Source organism: Saccoglossus kowalevskii, chromosome 1 (genome assembly GCF_978046115.1).
Source record: "Saccoglossus kowalevskii chromosome 1, keSacKowa6.1, whole genome shotgun sequence".
In the NCBI taxonomy this organism is placed as follows: domain Eukaryota; kingdom Metazoa; phylum Hemichordata; class Enteropneusta; family Harrimaniidae; genus Saccoglossus; species Saccoglossus kowalevskii.
In genome coordinates this window covers 42,623,769-42,648,380 of record NC_140641.1, presented here as the reverse complement: position 1 = coordinate 42,648,380, position 24,612 = coordinate 42,623,769, and the positions used below count along the sequence as shown (strand labels likewise).

The 24,612-nt window shown below is 40.3% G+C and overlaps 2 long non-coding RNA genes across 2 annotated transcripts; both read left to right on the top strand.

The window, feature by feature from the left end:
* Nucleotides 1-18,680: 18,680 nt before the first annotated feature.
* Nucleotides 18,681-19,423, top strand: LOC146750897 (uncharacterized). Its single transcript, XR_014928831.1, has 2 exons — nt 18,681-18,748; nt 19,125-19,423. It is a non-coding gene; the product is annotated as an uncharacterized LOC146750897 (long non-coding RNA).
* A 2,043-nt stretch (nt 19,424-21,466) lies between these two features.
* On the top strand, nt 21,467-22,476 carry LOC146750896 (uncharacterized). The gene is made up of 2 exons (XR_014928830.1): nt 21,467-21,613; nt 21,896-22,476. It is a non-coding gene; the product is annotated as an uncharacterized LOC146750896 (long non-coding RNA).
* The last annotated feature ends 2,136 nt before the right edge of the window (nt 22,477-24,612 follow it).

Below are 24,612 nucleotides of genomic sequence, written 5' to 3'. Positions count from 1 at the left end.
TCCAAAATAAACTGAACAATTATAAAATACAATCATTTTTAAATACAAATTTGGGTGGGAAAATGGTGGCAGTGAGAGGGTTGAAGGAGAACATTATACTCCTGGTGATTGCCTTTGATGATTATTTGCCTGTGAGTGGTGGTCTTTTGTTTTCTATTGTAAATGTTGTCTCTTGGCCATATTTACTTCAAGGTAAATCCAATTAAAAACATTCCCCTTTAATATGCAACTAAAAAAGTATTCCACAACACAATGTTGTAAATAAGAAGAGTTCACCATTTGAAATAAAAAATAAATCCTACACAGAAAAAAAATCAACACTGGAAAAAAACATTTTTTTAATGAACGACCCCTTATTAAAAATATTCATAATTTATAAACATTGTAATGAAATGGCAGAATCCACTCACCCTCTGTGCCTTAACCCTCTTTAGACTAGGGCTTTTAGTTGGTGTTCTTTTAATTGGTGAGGATAATGTTATTCTTTTCCTCTTCTTTGAAATGTATGTACCCTCTTTCTCTCTCTTCTCAAATAATTGTGTTGATGCATGACTTTCCAGTGATTGTCTGTAGGACTTACTCAGACTCACATAACATTTACCACACATATACCTGTCTTCCTCCAAAGATGGCTTGCATGGAGTCAGTTCACATTTGACCAGTTTTTCAAGTGCCTCAACAACAGAACCTTTGGAATGTTTTAGTTGACGTTTTACACTAAATTTTTCATTTTTTTTCAGAGCCAAACCACAATTTATGCATGCCATGATGACACAACATAAAAGAGAAATTAAAGGACCCCCTAAGTTACTTAATAAATTAAATTTATAAATCCAATACAAATGTATTACTTAACAGAATGAATGAATGATGAATGAGTGAGTGAGTGAGCAGGTGAGTGAGTGAATGAAAACAAATAATGAATGAATGAAAGAAAAATGAATGAGTGAGTGAATGAATGAATGAATGAACAAATAATGAGAGAATAATTGAAAAAAGAATGAATGAATGAATGAATGAACAAATGAATGAATGAAAAAATAATGAATGAATGAATGAAAAACGAATGAGTGAGTGAATGAATGAATGAAAAAATAATGAGAATAAATGAAAAAAGAATAAATGAATGAATGATAAATGAATGAGTGAGTGGGTGAGTGAGTGAGTGTGTGAGTGAATGAATGAATGAAAAAATAATGAGAGAATAATAATGAATGAATGAATGAATGAATGAATGAATGAATGAATGAATGAATGAATGAAAAAATAATGAGAATAAATGAAAAAAGAATAAATGAATGAATGATAAATGAATGAGTGGGTGAGTGAGTGAGTGAGTGAGTGTGTGTGTGTGAGTGAATGAATGAATGAAAAAATAATGAGAGAATAAATGAAAATGAATGAATGAATGAATGAAAGAAAAAAATGAATGAGTGAATGAATGAGTGAGTGAAAAAATAATGAGAATGCATGAAAAAATAATGAATGCTTATCTACTGCCTATCCTACATGCACACCTACCCTTGCACACAAAACAACACACACACATTACACACTTACACTCACTTCCAAGCTCACACATGCACATCTCCCTACTCTTCAAAGCTGCCAAATAACTTGTATCCATCCCATCCACAAACAATGTATTCAAAATTGCTACCCTTATACACAGTGCATTCTCTCCACACACATTTTTACACAATTCTTTCATATCATCCTCACATTTATACAGCAAACTACGACCACTGTTATACATCACCCCTCTAGAAAACTCTCCATCTCTCCCAGCTCTCCCAACCTCCTGCCAATACTCTAACACACTCGTACACACACCCCAATGAATCACACATCTCACATCACTAACATCTACACCCATACCAAATGCCACAGTTGCTATCACACATCTTATGACACTATCAACCTTCACAAATTCTTTCACGATTCTCTCTTTGTCTTCATCAACTAATCCTGCGTGAAACATTTCAATTAATCTCTTTCCCTGCACAAAGTTATCGCTCCCGACTACATTACACAAAGCAGCATACACTGCACCACATTGGGCAATGGACCTGTGGAGAAAAATTATTATTATACAATTATATAGACATATATATACACACAATATTTATTTATTTATTTATTTATTTATTTATTTATTTATTTATTTATTTATTTGTTTATTTATTTATTTATTTATTTATATTTACCTGACATAAATTATTGTTTTGTCAGCCTTGACTCTTTTATCTTTTAGTTGTTTTATGTAATAGTCCATTTCAATTTCTATTTCTTTTCCACCATTGACATACTCCAAAAATATGTTTGGTCTACAATAGTAATAAAATGACACTACAACTGCAACTACATGTACTAATATGATGATGAAAATGATAATTGGACATGTTTTTAATTTATTACCTATCAGGCACAACTGCAACAACCTCCATGGCTGATCTTTTAAAGTGCAAATGCACTAAAATCCTATTAACAATATCATTTGTTGCTGTTGCCGTGAGTATAAGAAATGGTCTGCCACCATACATACTTCGGAAATCCACCAATTTCTTATAATGGGGTCTAAATGTTTGGCCCCTGTGAAATAAAGCAATAAAAATATATTCAAATATTGATTTTAATTTTGATAAATAATTCTTGGTGATGCATATGACCCTTTTTTGAGGATACTAGTAACTACTTACCATGTATCAAGAATATGTGCCTCATCTATAGCCACAAGGCAGACATTCTTTCTATATATTGGAGATCTCAGTATATCACTCCATGAGTCAATGCTCTCAGGACAGAGAAAAACAACACTAAAAATTCCATTCTTCACATCTTAAATAATATAATAATAATAATAATAATAATTAATAATAATAATAATAATAATAATAATAATAATAATAAAGAAGATAAATTATAACTTACCACTTAACATTTGTTCGGTCATTTCTGACTTCATCATCAAACATACAGACTGCACACCAATATTTTTCAGAGCATTGCACTGGCTCACCATTAAGCTCTTCAGTGGTGTAACCACTAAAGAAATATGTTGTGTCCTAGGTGACTCCTCATTCAAAATCAATGGAGGGATTACAAAACATAAACTTTTACCATACCCTGTTGGCAAAATGCCAAAGGAATTTCTCCCTTCCAATATTGCATTGATAATTTCTTTCTGTTTATCTTTAAGATTGTATGGTAAATTAAGTTTGCTTTTAATTGTGGTGAAATGCTTTAGCAGAGCCATGATTGGAGAAAAGTAATGATGGACCCCTTATGTACATGTTAATTCACACTATGTGATTTCCCATTCTTTTATGAGAATAAATTATGTACATTTATATTTATGTATTCATAAAATATTTATTTAATAATATAAAAAATATATACAAACGCAAATCATATTTTAAAACCATTAATTCACTGGGAAAAAGTCGTAAACTTGACTATGGGTCACGTGACGCTTAATCACAGGATCTCGCGTGAATCGCAGTGCATTGTGGGGCAGAAAAATGGCTGCTTCCAGTGTTTTTTCAAGGCGAACAGCTACATCAACTTTTAAAGTTATTTACGTAAATTCTGATTGCAATATCAATGCTTAGGTAGGTTGAAATGTCTTCGGAATAACTATCAAAGACACCAATGTTGAAAGAATGACTTAGAACTTATTATTTGCGACGACCAGATTTGGACCGTGGATTTTAACCACATTTCAGATACGTCGGCTCCATAGCCCACTGCGGGCCAGCCAGATACCGACGACCAAAAACGGCCCTCAGGGGGCTATGATTCCACAGCTATGGCTGGCGAAGATGTATCAGGAAGTGTACACATTTGTTGGAAGTGAACAAAATATTCAATGTAATGACAACAATTGGAAAATGCTGTGGAATTTCTTTTGTAAATAAAAATATACTAGCAATTTTCTATTAATGGTTTATTCAAGTGGGCAAAATATAATGTACAGAAAGATTGCCCGTAGAGTATCGCTACACTGAAAAGTAAGCAACCGACAGCCTCTATAAAAGGGGGCCTGTGATTGGCTGTTACTTACGCGAGATTTGAACGGGACTTACGTAGGCGTCGGATCAGATGTATGTAGGGCGGAATTAAAAAAAATCAAAATCAAAGTAAAATAATAAAATAAAAAGGCATTAATAACAAAAGTAATAAAAAATAAAATTAAAATAAGTTTATAGCCAAAATAATTAAAGCCCGTACACTACATCAGATTTTAATCAGATTGTGACAACATGTAAATGATTTTAATTTGAAATCATTTCTCTGACAATACAGATAATATATCTGTCATTATGCAGTATCAAACAGCAAAACTAAAAGTTTCAAGCAGACTGAGAATCTGCTGCCACTACGTGGCGCTATATACTGGTGGCTACGACAGAGAAAACTGAAAAGGTAAATCTATATATGTGCAGCAATTAACCAAATTTATACTGAAAACAAATTTAACACAATGTAGAACATGTTTGTATTCTATTCTATTTTTAGTATCACCGAAATATATATTCTAGACATAAACTGATAACACGACGAAATATGGAAATATTGTTCAAATCACCGTCCCTCACCGTGTTGAGAGACGGTGTTCAAATATACAATGTATGTAATTCACGATTGCAAAGGAGAGCGCCCCCATTTAATACTATTCTAAATGAAGAAATCAGTGTTTAGTAGTAAGTGAATAATAAAGGTACAAATGAGTGCTACTATGATTTGATTTGTACACTTGATGGTATACTTGGTACATTCAGCTGGTCTTTAGATGGCTTGGCAAAAATGCTGAGTTTCCAATACTACAGCACCACTGATTGGGACGTTTACTTCTTCTTAAACCAGCGTAGATATCAAAAACTACGTTGGACGCTTGAGGGCGTGATGAAATAAGCACGTCTGCAGTATTGAACAACAAAAGGCCGGGGTAATTTTATTATGTACATGTATATTATCACATTGTGCGGTCTAAAAGTATTTCGTTCATATGGGAACTCAAAATAACCGAATAACATTATTTTATTTTCAAAGTGTCTTGCAGTCATTATAAAATGATCTATATTATGTCAGTAAGTGCTTCAAATTAGAGAAATGATAAGGCTTCTGTATTTGTTAAATTTGTCTTTTCATTCGGCGTAATTCACATTCCTACATATTTTATTATCTATCCTCCCAAAAAAACAACAACATCACATGCTTCTGGCAATTAGTAGGTTTGGAGATGTAACCAGCAGACCTCACTGATAGATACTTTCTGATAATAACCTCCAAGGATACACGCTATCTGTGAATCCGTCCATTCCTGAATGTGACATCAATAACTTTACTCAGATGAGTCATCTTAAATGGTTGTTAATGGTCTTGGCAAGTTTATCTTCTTATATCCTAACTTCAGGCTATTGCATAATCAGTTAACGAATTGTATGTACACTCGAACTGGCATATAGACTGCTCCCCGGAGTCCCAATAAGAGTGGCTTTCACGTACACCTCCTTCTAAGGCTACACGCAATTTTGCACCTGGTCATGGATTTGTACCCACATAACACACACAGCAGTTTATTACAGCCAGCCAGTTGAACCCCGCACTGGTAATGGTATCAGTCACCAGGTGCATAGCTCTTTAGCGAATTATGAGTAATACCTGTAGATTATTTACTTTAGCACTTTTCCACAAGATAGTACAGGCTGAAAGGCCAAGCCAGTTTAGTTAACTTTTTCATTAGTGTACCATAAGTTTAGCTATTAGGAAATTGTGTAGCTGTGCATGCATTCGCGAGTTTCAAGGAGATTTATTACCCGTTTGCATTGGTTGAGTGTTCATTTCAAGATGGCTGACACACCAGTTTTGGTGGTCGAAAAAGGTTGGATATCCCAGCAATGACATCACCGAAGATACCATGTCAATGATATCTATGTAATGAAGATCTACATCCTATGTATCACGTGTCATGTCTGTGGGCGTGTGCGTGAACATTTGTCCAGTGGTTAATAGGAAATCTGATGACAATCATCATTGCAGAGCTAGAGAATTGGATGAAGAAAAACTCACCTGTAATCGTGCTCAAGTTGCTAGGATATGCATCGCCTGATTCATACCCATCTACGTGACATTGGTTATCATAATCCTGTGACAAGTCTATTATGAAGAAGGTGCCTTTGGTTCAACAAAGATGGGCACTTGCAGATATCACAACAGTGGTTTCCCAAGTTCTGTCCGAAGATGACCCTTCACTTGGGGTTGTGTGTATTCCGCCCTCTGTCAAATGCCACAACAGAATTGGGGTGGGCATACCCTGTATGTTTTCTCAGTTAATGACCACACTTAGGAAAATAATGGTGGTTGGCTCTGGTTCCTGGGGCCACATTGTGCACCATAACAAAAGAGTGCTTTATGCTGACAACTCAGTCCAGACTTATGCATAGATAGAAGAACACTACTGAGTTTAACATACACATCTACTGGAAGAAGTTGAAGGTGGTTTTCTTGGACCTTTCTACCTGTGTCAGCGACAGACTGGTATTGGTGAGTTGCTGTAACATCTTGACGGTGATGTACCAGATCAAAAAGGACATGATTCTTGAACAGTTTAACAGTTGATATTATTGACATGTGAACAATGCATGGCATTACCCTAGAGTGCAAGCACATCAGGGGATCCACAAAACCACAGTCAATGCACTATTGTGGACTTAGACTAAATATTTGGGCATGGAGTCGGATATCTCTCATCAGATTTCTGTGGAACAATCTTTGACCAGAACCATCGACCATCTCTCTGACAGCTCTGTCAGTTTCCCAATCAAACACGTCTATACTGCTGGAGCTGTTTCATATACATACAGTCTATCATCATGCAGAGATCAACATAAGGTTTTCAAGAGGAACCAATAAGTACTATGATCCAGCACCATCCAGTTATACCTGTTATGACTCCCAGTACAACAAGGGACAGAGAACCCTAGCTGTGCAAGGTGTGCCCACTCTGGGAAGCGAGCACAGGCATGCAGCGTCACTCAGGCTCAAATGTGCTCATGTCATGCAGAGGGGAAATAGCAGTCACCAGTCAGTTGTGCGACAGATGGATTCTGCAGATAATCAGCTTTGCATACTCAAATGTGGATAAAATACAATTAAGATGCATGATCTGAGTGATCCAGCTAACTTCCATGTGTCTTGTGATGATGCAGCATTAGTCCATGTGCTGACATTTGAATACTGGTAGTCATGCAACACATTTTTGTCATTATCTCTGAGACCACTTTCCTGTACTTTATCACTGAATTCAATAATTGTCGGTCAGAGGTTGACACACTGAGTGACTTGATACTGGACTTTCTTTTGTTTGGTTTAGGGATTCGAGTTTTGTATTCCTTCACTGACATGTATTAAATCAGACTATCAGTAAAGCATTTACAAGCTTGTATGTTCGTAACGAACCATCATATGTTGACCAATGTTAAAATGACCCAAGTCACCATGCTCTAGCTAACAAGGTCACTTGAGGAAGATGAGTTCACACAAGTTGACATACACATCAACAGAAAGAAACGGGTATTTTTTGCCATCTATTCAGTCGATATGAACAGTGTAGCATACCTTCTCCTACCAGTAAAGATCATTCAGCTAGAGTGCAGATACACCAGAAAGATTCTCAACCCCACTCCCAACACAGGTTCAATGATACAGAGAGGAAGATCCTCAACACCACTGCCAACAAAGGTTCAATGATACATCATGAAGATTCTCAACGCCACTGTCAACACAGGTTCAATGATGCAGAGAGGAAGATTCTCAAAACCACTGCCAACACAGGTTCAATGATACAGAGTGGAAGATTCTCAACACCACTGCCAACACAGGTTCAATGATGCAGAGAGGAAGATTCTCAACACCACTGTCAACACAGGTTCAACGATACAGAGAGGAAGATTCTCAACACCACTGTCAACACAGGTTCAACGATACAGAGAGGAAGATTCTCAACACCACTGTCAACACAGGTTCAACAATACAGAGAGGAAGATTCTCAACACCACTGTCAACACAGGTTCAATGATACAGAAAGGAAGATTCTCAACACCACTGCCAACACAGGTTCAATGATGCAGAAAGGAAGATTCTCAACCAAACTGCCAACACAGGTTCAATGATACAGAAAAGAAGATTCTCAACACCACTGTCAACACAGGTTCAATGATACAGAAAGGAAGATTCTCAACCAAACTGCCAACACAGGTTCAATGATACAGAGAGGAAGATTCTCAACACAACTGCCGACACAGGTTCAATGATACAGAAAGGAAGATTCACAACCCCACTGCCAACACAGGTTCAATGATACAGAGAGGAAGATTCTCAACACCACTGTCAACACAGGTTCAATGATACAGAAAGGAAGATTCTCAACCCCACTGCCAACACAGGTTAATGATGCAGAGAGGAAGATTCTCAACAACACTGTCAACACAGGTTCAATGATACAGAAAGGAAGATTCTCAACCCCACTGCCAACACAGGTTAATGATGCAGAAAGAAAGATTCCCAACCAAACTGCCAACACAGGTTCAATGATACAGAAAAGAAGATTCTCAACACCACTGTCAACACAGGTTCAATGATACAGAAAGGAAGATTCTCAACCCCACTGCCAACACAGGTTAATGATGCAGAGAGGAAGATTCTCAACAACACTGTCAACACAGGTTCAATGATACAGAAAGGAAGATTCTCAACCAAACTGCCAACACAGGTTCAATGATACAGAGAGGAAGATTCCCAACACCACTGCCAACACAGGTTCAATGATACAGAAAGGAAGATTCTCAACACCACTGTCAACACAGGTTCAATGATACAGAAAGGAAGATTCTCAACCAAACTGCCAACACAGGTTCAATGATACAGAGAGGAAAATTCTCAACACCACTGCCAACACAGGTTCAATGACACGGAGAGGAAGATTCTCAACCCCACTGTCAACACAGGTTCAATGATACAGAAAGGAAGATTCTCAACACCACTGCCAACACAGGTTCAATGATACAGAAACGAAGATTCTCAACACCACTGTCAACACAGGTTCAATGATACAGAGAGGAAGATTATCAACACCACTGCCAACACAGGTTCAATGATGCATAGAGGAAGATTCTCAGCACCACTGCCAACACAAGTTCAATGATACAGAAAGGAAGATTCTCAACACCACTGGCAACACAGGTTCAATGATACAGAAAAAAAGATTCTCAACCCCACTGCCAACACTGGTTCAATGATACAGAGAGGAAGATTCTCAACACCACTGTCAACACAGGTTCAACGATACAGTGAGGAAGATTCTCAACACCACTGTCAACACAGGTTCAATGATACAGAAAGGAAGATTCTCAACACCACTGTCAACACAGGTTCAATGATACAGAAAGGAAGATTCTCAACACCACTGTCAACACAAGTTCAATGATACAGAGAGGAAGATTCTCAAATCCACTGCCAACACAGGTTCAATGATACAGAAAGGAAGATTCTCAACACCACTGTCAACACAGGTTCAATGATACAGAAAGGCAGATTCTTAACACCACTGCCAACACAGGTTCAATGATGCAGAAAGGAAGATTTGCAACACCACTGCCAACACAGGTTCAAATTCTCAACACCACTGTCAACAAGGGTTCAATGATACAGAAAGGAAGATTCTCAACACCACTGTTAACACAGGTTCAATGACACAGAGAGGAAGATTTGCAACACCACTGCCAACACAGGTTCAAATTCTCAACACCACTGCCAACACAGGTTCAATGATGCAGAAAGGAAGATTCTCAACCATACTGCCAACACAGGTTCAATGATACAGAGAGGAAGATTCTCAACACCACTGCCAACACAGGTTCAATGATACAGAAAGGAAGATTCTCAACACCACTGTCAACACAGGTTCAATGATACAGAAAGGAAGATTCTCAAACAAACTGCCAACACAGGTTCAATGATACAGAAAGGACGATTCTCAATATTACTGCCAACACAGGTTCAATGATGCAAAGAAAAAGATTCTCAACCAAACTGCCAACACAGGTTCAATGATACAGAAAGGAAGATTCTCAACACCACTGCCAACCCAGGTTCAATGATGCAGAGAGGAAGATTCTCAACACCACTGTCAACACAGGTTCAATGATATAGAAAGGAAGATTCTCAACACCACTGTCAACACAGGTTCAATGATACAGAAAAGAAGATTCTCAACCAAAATGCCAACACAGGTTCAATGATACAGAGTGGAAGATTCTCAACACCACTGCCAACTCAGGTTCAATGATACAGAAAGGAAGATTCTCAACACCACTGTCAACACAGGTTCAATGATACAGAAAGGATGATTCTCAACCAAACTGCCAACACAGGTTCAATGATACAGAGAGGAAAATTCTCAACACCACTGCCAACACAGGTTCAATGACACAGAGAGGAAGATTCTCAACCCCACTGTCAACACAGGTTCAATGATACAGAAAGGAAGATTCTCAACACCACTGTCAACACGGGTTCAATGATACAGAGAGGAAGATTCTCAACCAAACTGCCAACACAGGTTCAATGATACGAAAAGGAAGATTCTCAACCAAACTGCCAACACAGGTTCAATGATACAGAGAGGAAGATTCTCAACACCACTGCCAACAATGGTTCAATGATACAGAGAGGAAGGTTCTCAACACCACTGCCAACACAGGTTCAATGATACAGAGAGGAAGATTCACAACCCCACTGTCAACACAGGTTCAATGATACAGAGAGGAAGATTCTCAACACCACTGCCAACACAGGTTCAATGATACAGAAAGAAAGATTCTCACCACCACTGTCAACACAGGTTCAATGATACAGAGAGGAAGATTGTCAACACCACTGCCAACACAGGTTGAATGATACAAAGAGGAAGATTCTCAACACCACTGCCAACACACTTTCAATGATACAGAAAGGAAGATTCTCAACACCACTGTAAACACAGGTTCAATGATACAGAGAGGAAGGTTATCAACACCACTGCCAACACAAGTTCAATTATACAGAAAGGAAGATTCTCAACACCACTGGCAACACAGGTTCAATGATACAGAAAAAAAGATTCTCATCCCCACTGCCAACACTGGTTCAATGATACAGAGAGGAAGATTCTCAACACCACTGTCAACACAGGTTCAACGATACAGTGAGGAAGATTCTCAACACCACTGTCAACACAGGTTCAATGATACAGAAAGGAAGATTCTCAACCAAACTGCCAACACAGGTTCAATGATACAGAGAGGAAGATTCTCAACACCACTGCCAACACAGGTTCAATGATACAGAAAGGAAGATTCTCAACACCACTGTCAACAGAGGTTCAATGATACAGAAAGGAAGATTCTCAACCAAACTGCCAACACAGGTTCAATGATACAGAGAGGAAGATTATCAACACCACTGCCAACACAGGTTCAACGACACAGAGAGGAAGATTCTCAACCCCACTGTCAACACAGGTTCAATGATACAGAAAGGAAGATTCTCAACACCACTGTCAACACTGTTCAATGATACAGGGAGGAAGATTCTCAACCAAACTGCCCACACAGGTTCAATGATACAGAGAGGAAGATTCTCAACACCACTGTAAACACAGGTTCAATGATACGAAAAGGAAGATTCTCAACCAAACTGCCAACACAGGTTCAATGATACAGAGAGGAAGATTCTCAACACCACTGTCAACACAGGTTCAATGATAGAGAGAGGAAGATTCTCAAAACCACTGCCAACACAGATTCAATGATACAGAAAGGAAGATTCTCAACACCACTGCCAACATTGGTTCAATGATACAGAGAGGAAGGTTCTCAACACCACTGCCAACACAGGTTCAATGATACAGAGAGGAAGATTCACAACACCACTGTCAACACAGGTTCAATGATACAGAGAGGAGGATTCTCAACACCACTGCCAACACAGGTTCAATGATACAGAAAGGAAGATTCTCAACACCACTGCCAACACAGGTTCAATGATACAGAGAGGAAGATTATCGACACCACTGCCAACACAGGTTGAATGATACAAAGAGGAAGATTGTCAACACCACTGACAACACAGGTTCAATGATACAGAAAGGAAGATTCTTAACACCACTGTAAACACAGGTTCAATGATACAGAGAGGAAGATTATCAACACCACTGCCAACACAGGTTCAATGATGCAGAAAGGAAGATTCTCAGCACCACTGCCAACACAAGTTCAATGATACAGAAAGGAAGATTCTCAACACCACTGGCAACACAGGTTCAATGATACAGAAAAAAAGATTCTCATCCCCACTGCCAACACTGGTTCAATGATACAGAGAGGAAGATTCTCAACACCACTGTCAACACAGGTTCAACGATACAGTGAGAAAGATTCTCAACACCACTGTCAACACAGGTTCAATGATACAGAAAAGAAGATTCTCAACCAAAATGCCAACACAGGTTCAATGATACAGAGTGGAAGATTCTCAACACCACTGCCAACTCAGGTTCAATGATACAGAAAGGAAGATTCTCAACACCACTGTCAACACAGGTTCAATGATACAGAAAGGATGATTCTCAACCAAACTGCCAACACAGGTTCAATGATACAGAGAGGAAAATTCTCAACACCACTGCCAACACAGGTTCAATGACACAGAGAGGAAGATTCTCAACCCCACTGTCAACACAGGTTCAATGATACAGAAAGGAAGATTCTCAACACCACTGTCAACACGGGTTCAATGATACAGAGAGGAAGATTCTCAACCAAACTGCCAACACAGGTTCAATGATACGAAAAGGAAGATTCTCAACCAAACTGCCAACACAGGTTCAATGATACAGAGAGGAAGATTCTCAACACCACTGCCAACAATGGTTCAATGATACAGAGAGGAAGGTTCTCAACACCACTGCCAACACAGGTTCAATGATACAGAGAGGAAGATTCACAACCCCACTGTCAACACAGGTTCAATGATACAGAGAGGAAGATTCTCAACACCACTGCCAACACAGGTTCAATGATACAGAAAGAAAGATTCTCACCACCACTGTCAACACAGGTTCAATGATACAGAGAGGAAGATTGTCAACACCACTGCCAACACAGGTTGAATGATACAAAGAGGAAGATTCTCAACACCACTGCCAACACACTTTCAATGATACAGAAAGGAAGATTCTCAACACCACTGTAAACACAGGTTCAATGATACAGAGAGGAAGGTTATCAACACCACTGCCAACACAAGTTCAATTATACAGAAAGGAAGATTCTCAACACCACTGGCAACACAGGTTCAATGATACAGAAAAAAAGATTCTCATCCCCACTGCCAACACTGGTTCAATGATACAGAGAGGAAGATTCTCAACACCACTGTCAACACAGGTTCAACGATACAGTGAGGAAGATTCTCAACACCACTGTCAACACAGGTTCAATGATACAGAAAGGAAGATTCTCAACCAAACTGCCAACACAGGTTCAATGATACAGAGAGGAAGATTCTCAACACCACTGCCAACACAGGTTCAATGATACAGAAAGGAAGATTCTCAACACCACTGTCAACAGAGGTTCAATGATACAGAAAGGAAGATTCTCAACCAAACTGCCAACACAGGTTCAATGATACAGAGAGGAAGATTATCAACACCACTGCCAACACAGGTTCAACGACACAGAGAGGAAGATTCTCAACCCCACTGTCAACACAGGTTCAATGATACAGAAAGGAAGATTCTCAACACCACTGTCAACACTGTTCAATGATACAGGGAGGAAGATTCTCAACCAAACTGCCCACACAGGTTCAATGATACAGAGAGGAAGATTCTCAACACCACTGTAAACACAGGTTCAATGATACGAAAAGGAAGATTCTCAACCAAACTGCCAACACAGGTTCAATGATACAGAGAGGAAGATTCTCAACACCACTGTCAACACAGGTTCAATGATAGAGAGAGGAAGATTCTCAAAACCACTGCCAACACAGATTCAATGATACAGAAAGGAAGATTCTCAACACCACTGCCAACATTGGTTCAATGATACAGAGAGGAAGGTTCTCAACACCACTGCCAACACAGGTTCAATGATACAGAGAGGAAGATTCACAACACCACTGTCAACACAGGTTCAATGATACAGAGAGGAGGATTCTCAACACCACTGCCAACACAGGTTCAATGATACAGAAAGGAAGATTCTCAACACCACTGCCAACACAGGTTCAATGATACAGAGAGGAAGATTATCGACACCACTGCCAACACAGGTTGAATGATACAAAGAGGAAGATTGTCAACACCACTGACAACACAGGTTCAATGATACAGAAAGGAAGATTCTTAACACCACTGTAAACACAGGTTCAATGATACAGAGAGGAAGATTATCAACACCACTGCCAACACAGGTTCAATGATGCAGAAAGGAAGATTCTCAGCACCACTGCCAACACAAGTTCAATGATACAGAAAGGAAGATTCTCAACACCACTGGCAACACAGGTTCAATGATACAGAAAAAAAGATTCTCATCCCCACTGCCAACACTGGTTCAATGATACAGAGAGGAAGATTCTCAACACCACTGTCAACACAGGTTCAACGATACAGTGAGAAAGATTCTCAACACCACTGTCAACACAGGTTCTATGATACAGAAAGGAAGATTCTCAACCAAACTGCCAACACAGGTTCAATAATACAGAGAGGAAGATTCTCAACACCACTGCCAACACAGGTTCAATGATACAGAAAGGAAGATTCTCAACACCACTGTCAACAGAGGTTCTATGATACAGAAAGGAAGATTCTCAACCAAACTGCCAACACAGGTTCAATAATACAGAGAGGAAGATTCTCAACACCACTGCCAGCACAGGTTCAATGATACAGAGAGGAAGATTCTCAACCCCACTGTCAACACAGGTTCAATGATACAGAAAGGAAGATTCTCAACACCACTGTCAACACAGGTTCAATGATACAGAAAAGAAGATTCTCAACCAAAATGCCAACACAGGTTCAATGATACAGAGTGGAAGATTCTCAACACCATTGCCAACTCAGGTTCAATGATACAGAAAGGAAGATTCTCAACACCACTGTCAACACAGGTTCAATGATACAGAAAGGATGATTCTCAACCAAACTGCCAACATAGGTTCAATGATACAGAGAGGAAAATTCTCAACACCACTGCCAACACAGGTTCAATGACACAGAGAGGAAGATTCTCAACCCCACTGTCAACACAGGTTCAATGATACAGAAAGGAAGATTCTCAACACCACTGTCAACACGGGTTCAATGATACAGAGAGGAAGATTCTCAACCAAACTGCCAACACAGGTTCAATGATATGAAAAGGAAGATTCTCAACCAAACTGCCAACACAGGTTCAATGATACAGAGAGGAAGATTCTCAACACCACTGCCAACAATGGTTCAATGATACAGAGAGGAAGGTTCTCAACACCACTGCCAACACAGGTTCAATGATACAGAGAGGAAGATTCTCAACACCACTGTCAACACAGGTTCAATGATACAGAGAGGAAGATTCACAACCCCACTGTCAACACAGGTTCAATGATACAGAGAGGAAGATTCTCAACACCACTGCCAACACAGGTTCAATGATACAGAAAGGAAGATTCTCACCACCACTGTCAACACAGGTTCAATGATACAGAGAGGAAGATTATCAACACCACTGCCAACACAGGTTGAATGATACAAAGAGGAAGATTCTCAACACCACTGCCAACACACTTTCAATGATACAGAAAGGAAGATTCTCAACACCACTGTCAACACAGGTTCTATGATACAGAAAGGAAGATTCTCAACCAAACTGCCAACACAGGTTCAATAATACAGAGAGGAAGATTCTCAACACCACTGCCAACACAGGTTCAATGATACAGAAAGGAAGATTCTCAACACCACTGTCAACAGAGGTTCTATGATACAGAAAGGAAGATTCTCAACCAAACTGCCAACACAGGTTCAATAATACAGAGAGGAAGATTCTCAACACCACTGCCAGCACAGGTTCAATGACACAGAGAGGAAGATTCTCAACCCCACTGTCAACACAGGTTCAATGATACAGAAAGGAAGATTCTCAACACCACTGTCAACACAGGTTCAATGATACAGAAAAGAAGATTCTCAACCAAAATGCCAACACAGGTTCAATGATACAGAGTGGAAGATTCTCAACACCATTGCCAACTCAGGTTCAATGATACAGAAAGGAAGATTCTCAACACCACTGTCAACACAGGTTCAATGATACTGAAAGGATGATTCTCAACCAAACTGCCAACACAGGTTCAATGATACAGAGAGGAAAATTCTCAACACCACTGCCAACACAGGTTCAATGACACAGAGAGGAAGATTCTCAACCCCACTGTCAACACAGGTTCAATGATACAGAAAGGAAGATTCTCAACACCACTGTCAACACGGGTTCAATGATACAGAGAGGAAGATTCTCAACCAAACTGCCAACACAGGTTCAATGATATGAAAAGGAAGATTCTCAACCAAACTGCCAACACAGGTTCAATGATACAGAGAGGAAGATTCTCAACACCACTGCCAACAATGGTTCAATGATACAGAGAGGAAGGTTCTCAACACCACTGCCAACACAGGTTCAATGATACAGAGAGGAAGATTCTCAACACCACTGTCAACACAGGTTCAATGATACAGAGAGGAAGATTCACAACCCCACTGTCAACACAGGTTCAATGATACAGAGAGGAAGATTCTCAACACCACTGCCAACACAGGTTCAATGATACAGAAAGGAAGATTCTCACCACCACTGTCAACACAGGTTCAATGATACAGAGAGGAAGATTATCAACACCACTGCCAACACAGGTTGAATGATACAAAGAGGAAGATTCTCAACACCACTGCCAACACACTTTCAATGATACAGAAAGGAAGATTCTCAACACCACTGTAAACACAGGTTCAATGATACAGAGAGGAAGATTATCAACACCACTGCCAACACAAGTTCAATTATACAGAAAGGAAGATTCTCAACACCACTGTCAACAGAGGTTCTATGATACAGAAAGGAAGATTCTCAACCAAACTGCCAACACAGGTTCAATAATACAGAGAGGAAGATTCTCAACACCACTGCCAGCACAGGTTCAATGACACAGAGAGGAAGATTCTCAACCCCACTGTCAACACAGGTTCAATGATACAGAAAGAAAGATTCTCAACACCACTGTCAACACTGTTCAATGATACAGAGCGGAAGATTCTCAACCAAACTGCCAACACAGGTTCAATGATACAGAGAGGAAGATTCTCAACACCACTGTCAACACAGGTTCAATGATACGAAAAGGAAGATTCTCAACCAAACTGCCAACACAGGTTCAATGATACAGAGAGGAAGATTCTCAACACCACTGTCAACACAGGTTCAATGATACGAAAAGGAAGATTCTCAACCAAACTGCCAACACAGGTTCAATGATACAGAGAGGAAGATTCTCAACACCACTGTCAACACAGGTTCAATGATAGAGAGAGGAAGATTCTCAACACCACTGCCAACACAGATTCAATGATACAGAAAGGAAGATTCTCAACACCACTGCCAACAATGGTTCAATGATACAGAGAGCAAGGTTCTCAACACCACTGCCAACACAGGTTCAATGATACAGAGAGGAAGATTCACAACACCACTGTCAACACAGGTTCAATGATACAGAGAGGAGGATTCTCAACACCACTGCCAACACAGGTTCAATGATACAGAAAGGAAGATTCTTAACACCACTGCCAACACAGGTTCAATGATACAGAGAGGAAGATTATCAACACCACTGCCAACACAGGATTAATGATACAGAAAGGAAGATTCTCAACCAACCTGCCAACACAGGTTCAATGATACAGAGAGGAAGATTCTCAACACCACTGCCAACACAGGTTCAATGACACAGAGAGGAAGATTCTCAACCCCACTGTCAACACAGGTTCAATGATACAGAAAGGAAGATTCTCATCACCACTGTCAACACTGTTCAATGATACAGGGAGGAAGATTCTCAACCAAACTGCCAACACAGGTTCAATGATACAGAGAGGAAGGTTCTCAACACCACTGCCAACACAGGTTCAATGATACAGAGAGGAAGATTCACAACACCACTGTCAACACAGGTTCAATGATACAGAGAGGAAGATTATCAACACCACTGCCAACACAGGTTCAATGATGCAGAAAGGAAGATTCTCAACACCACTGCCAGCAATGGTTCAATGATACAAAGAGGAAGATTCTCAACACCACTGCCAACACAGGTTCAATGATACAGAAATGAAGATTCTCAACACCACTGTAAACACAGGTTCAATGATACAGAGAGGAAGATTATCAACACCACTGCCAACACAGGTTCAATGATGCAGAAAGGAAGATTCTCAACACCACTGTCAACACAGATTCAATGATACAGAAAGGAAGATTCTCAACACCACTGTCAACAATGGTTCAATGATACAGAGAGCAAGGTTCTCAACACCACTGCCAACACAGGTTCAATGATACAGAGAGGAAGATTCACAACACCACTGTCAACACAGGTTCAATGATACAGAGAGGAGGATTCTCAACACCACTGCCAACACAGGTTCAATGATACAGAAAGGAAGATTCTTAACACCACTGCCAACACAGGTTCAATGATACAGAGAGGAAGATTATCAACACCACTGCCAACACAGGATTAATGATACAGAAAGGAAGATTCTCAACCAACCTGCCAACACAGGTTCAATGATACAGAGAGGAAGATTCTCAACACCACTGCCAACACAGGTTCAATGACACAGAGAGGAAGATTCTCAACCCCACTGTCAACACAGGTTCAATGAATCAGAAAGGAAGATTCTCATCACCACTGCCAACACAGGTTCAATGATACAGAAAGGAAGATTCTCAACACCACTGTCAACACAGGTTCAATGATACAGAGAGGAAGATTATCAACACCACTGCCAACACAGGTTCAATGCTGCAGAGAGGAAGATTCTCAACACCACTGTCAACACAGGTTCAACGATACAGTGAGGAAGATTCTCAACACCACTGTCAACACAGGTTCAATGATACAGAAAGGAAGATTCTCAACCAAACTGCCAACACAGGTTCAATGATACAGAGAGGAAGATTCTCAACACCACTGCCAACACAGGTTCAATGATACAGAAAGGAAGATTCTCAACACCACTGTCAACAGAGGTTCAATGATACAGAAAGGAAGATTCGCAACCAAACTGCCAACACAGGTTCAATGATACAGAGAGGAAGATTCTCAACACCACTGCCAACACAGGTTCAATGACACAGAGAGGAAGATTCTCAACCCCACTGTCAACACAGGTTCAATGATACAGAAAGGAAGATTAACAACACCACTGTCAACACTGTTCAATGATACAGGGAGGAAGATTCTCAACCAAACTGCCAACACAGGTTCAATGATACAGAGAGGAAGGTTCTCAACACCACTGCCAACACAGGTTCAATGATACAGAGAGGAAGATTCACAACACCACTGTCAACACAGGTTCAATGATACAGAGAGGAAGATTATCAACACCACTGCCAACACAGGTTCAATGATGCAGAAAGGAAGATTCTCAACACCACTGCCAACAATGGTTCAATGATACAAAGAGGAAGATTCTCAACACCACTGCCAACACAGGTTCAATGATACAGAAATGAAGATTCTCAACACCACTGTAAACACAGGTTCAATGATACAGAGAGGAAGATTATCAACACCACTGCCAACACAGGTTCAATGATACAGAGAGGAAGATTATCGACACCTCTGCCAACACAGATTGAATGATACAAAGGGGAAGATTCTCAACACCACTGACAACACAGGTTCAATGATACAGAAAGGAAGATTCTTAACACCACTGTAAACACAGGTTCAATGATACAGAGAGGAAGATTATCAACACCACTGCCAACACAGGTTCAATGATGCAGAAAGGAAGATTCTCAGCACCACTGCCAACACAAGTTCAATGATACAGAAAGGAAGATTCTCAACACCACTGGCAACACAGGTTCAATGATACAGAAAAAAAGATTCTCATCCCCACTGCCAACACTGGTTCAATGATACAGAGAGGAAGATTCTCAACACCACTGTCAACACAGGTTCAACGATACAGTGAGAAAGATTCTCAACACCACTGTCAACACAGGTTCTATGATACAGAAAGGAAGATTCTCAACCAAACTGCCAACACAGGTTCAATGCTGCAGAGAGGAAGATTCTCAACACCACTGTCAACACAGGTTCAACGATACAGTGAGGAAGATTCTCAACACCACTGTCAACACAGGTTCAATGATACGAAAAGGAAGATTCTCAACCAAACTGCCAACACAGGTTCAATGATACAGAGAGGAAGATTCTCAACACCACTGTCAACACAGGTTCAATGATAGAGAGAGGAAGATTCTCAACACCACTGCCAACACAGATTCAATGATACAGAAAGGAAGATTCTCAACACCACTGCCAACAATGGTTCAATGTTACAGAGAGCAAGGTTCTCAACACCACTGCCAACACAGGTTCAATGATACAGAGAGGAAGATTCACAACACCACTGTCAACACAGGTTCAATGATACAGAGAGGAGGATTCTCAACACCACTGCCAACACAGGTTCAATGATACAGAAAGGAAGATTCTTAACACCACTGCCAACACAGGTTCAATGATACAGAGAGGAAGATTATCAACACCACTGCCAACACAGGATTAATGATACAGAAAGGAAGATTCTCAACCAACCTGCCAACACAGGTTCAATGATACAGAGAGGAAGATTCTCAACACCACTGCCAACACAGGTTCAATGACACAGAGAGGAAGATTCTCAACCCCACTGTCAACACAGGTTCAATGATACAGAAAGGAAGATTCTCAACACCACTGTCAACACTGTTCAATGATACAGAGCGGAAGATTCTCAACCAAACTGCCAACACAGGTTCAATGATACAGAGAGGAAGATTCTCAACACCACTGTCAACACAGGTTCAATGATACGAAAAGGAAGATTCTCAACCAAACTGCCAACACAGGTTCAATGATACAGAGAGGAAGATTCTCAACACCACTGTCAACACAGGTTCAATGATACGAAAAGGAAGATACTCAACACCACTGCCAACACAGGTTCAATGATACAGAGAGGAAGATTCTCAACACCACTGTCAACACAGGTTCAATGATAGAGAGAGGAAGATTCTCAATACCACTGCCAAAACAGATTCAATGATACAGAAAGGAAGATTCTCAACACCACTGCCAACAATGGTTCAATGATACAGAGAGCAAGGTTCTCAACACCACTGCCAACACAGGTTCAATGATACAGAGAGGAAGATTCACAACACCACTGTCAACACAGGTTCAATGATACAGAGAGGAGGATTCTCAACACCACTGCCAACACAGGTTCAATGATACAGAAAGGAAGATTCTTAACACCACTGCCAACACAGGTTCAATGATACAGAGAGGAAGATTATCAACACCACTGCCAACACAGGATTAATGATACAGAAAGGAAGATTCTCAACCAACCTGCCAACACAGGTTCAATGATACAGAGAGGAAGATTCTCAACACCACTGCCAACACAGGTTCAATGACACAGAGAGGAAGATTCTCAACCCCACTGTCAACACAGGTTCAATGATACAGAGAGGAAGATTATCAACACCACTGCCAACACAGGTTCAATGCTGCAGAGAGGAAGATTCTCAACACCACTGTCAACACAGGTTCAACGATACAGTGAGGAAGATTCTCAACACCACTGTCAACACAGGTTCAATGATACGAAAAGGAAGATTCTCAACCAAACTGCCAACACAGGTTCAATGATACAGAGAGGAAGATTCTCAACACCACTGTCAACACAGGTTCAATGATAGAGAGAGGAAGATTCTCAACACCACTGCCAACACAGATTCAATGATACAGAAAGGAAGATTCTCAACACCACTGCCAACAATGGTTCAATGATACAGAGAGCAAGGTTCTCAACACCACTGCCAACACAGGTTCAATGATACAGAGAGGAAGATTCACAACACCACTGTCAACACAGGTTCAATGATACAGAGAGGAGGATTCTCAACACCACTGCCAACACAGGTTCAATGATACAGAAAGGAAGATTCTTAACACCACTGCCAACACAGGTTCAATGATACAGAGAGGAAGATTATCAACACCACTGCCAACACAGGATTAATGATACAGAAAGGAAGATTCTCAACCAACCTGCCAACACAGGTTCAATGATACAGAGAGGAAGATTCTCAACACCACTGCCAACACAGGTTCAATGACACAGAGAGGAAGATTCTCAACCTCACTGTCAACACAGGTTCAATGATACAGAAAGGAAGATTCTCATCACCACTGCCAACACAGGTTCAATGATACAGAAAGGAAGATTCTCAACACCACTGTCAACACAGGTTCAATGATACAGAGAGGAAGATTATCAACACCACTGCCAACACAGGTTCAATGCTGCAGAGAGGAAGATTCTCAACACCACTGTCAACACAGGTTCAACGATACAGTGAGGAAGATTCTCAACACCACTGTCAACACAGGTTCAATGATACAGAAAGGAAGATTCTCAACCAAACTGCCAACACAGGTTCAATGATACAGAGAGGAAGATTCTCAACACCACTGCCAACACAGGTTCAATGATACAGAAAGGAAGATTCTCAACACCACTGTCAACAGAGGTTCAATGATACAGAAAGGAAGATTCGCAACCAAACTGCCAACACAGGTTCAATGATACAGAGAGGAAGATTCTCAACACCACTGCCAACACAGGTTCAATGACACAGAGAGGAAGATTCTCAACCCCACTGTCAACACAGGTTCAATGATACAGAAAGGAAGATTCTCAACACCACTGTCAACACTGTTCAATGATACAGGGAGGAAGATTCTCAACCAAACTGCCAACACAGGTTCAATGATACAGAGAGGAAGGTTCTCAACACCACTGCCAACACAGGTTCAATGATACAGAGAGGAAGATTCACAACACCACTGTCAACACAGGTTCAATGATACAGAGAGGAAGATTATCAACACCACTGGCAACACAGGTTCAATGATACAGAAAAAAAGATTCTCATCCCCACTGCCAACACTGGTTCAATGATACAGAAAGGAAGATTCTCAACACCACTGTCAACACTGTTCAATGATACAGGGAGGAAGATTCTCAACACCACTGTCAACACAGGTTCAATGATACAGAAAGGAAGATTCTCAACACCACTGTCAACACAGGTTCAATGATACAGAAAGGAAGATTCTCAACACCTCTGTCAACACAAGTTCAATGATACAGAAAGGAAGATTCTCAACCAAACTGCCAACACAGGTTCAATAATACAGAGAGGAAGATTCTCAACACCACTGCCAGCACAGGTTCAATGACACAGAGAGGAAGATTCTCAACCCCACTGTCAACACAGGTTCAATGATACAGAAAGGAAGATTCTCAACACCTCTGTCAACACAAGTTCAATGATACAGAAAGGAAGATTCTCAACCAAACTGCCAACACAGGTTCAATGATACAGAAAGGAAGATTCTCAACACCACTGCCAACACAGGTTCAATGATACAGAAAGGAAGATTCTCAACACCACTGTCAACAGAGGTTCAATGATACAGAAAGGAAGATTCTCAACCAAACTGCCAACACAGGTTCAATAATACAGAGAGGAAGATTCTCAACACCACTGCCAGCACAGGTTCAATGACACAGAGAGGAAGATTCTCAACCCCACTGTCAACACAGGTTCAATGATACAGAAAGGAAGATTCTCAACACCACTGTCAACACTGTTCAATGATACAGAGAGGAAGATTCTCAACCAAACTGCCAACACAGGTTCAATGATACAGAGAGGAAGATTCTCAACACCACTGTCAACACAGGTTCAATGATACGAAAAGGAAGATTCTCAACCAAACTGCCAACACAGGTTCAATGATACAGAGAGGAAGGTTCTCAACACCACTGCCAACACAGGTTCAATGATACAGAGAGGAAGATTCACAACACCACTGTCAACACAGGTTCAATGATACAGAGAGGAAGATTATCAACACCACTGCCAACACAGGTTCAATGATGCAGAAAGGAAGATTCTCAACACCACTGCCAACAATGGTTCAATGATACAAAGAGGAAAATTCTCAACACCACTGCCAACACAGGTTCAATGATACAGAAAGGAAGATTCTCAACACCACTGTAAACACAGGTTCAATGATACAGAGAGGAAGATTATCAACACCACTGCCAACACAGGTTCAATGATGCAGAAAGGAAGATTCTCAGCACCACTGCCA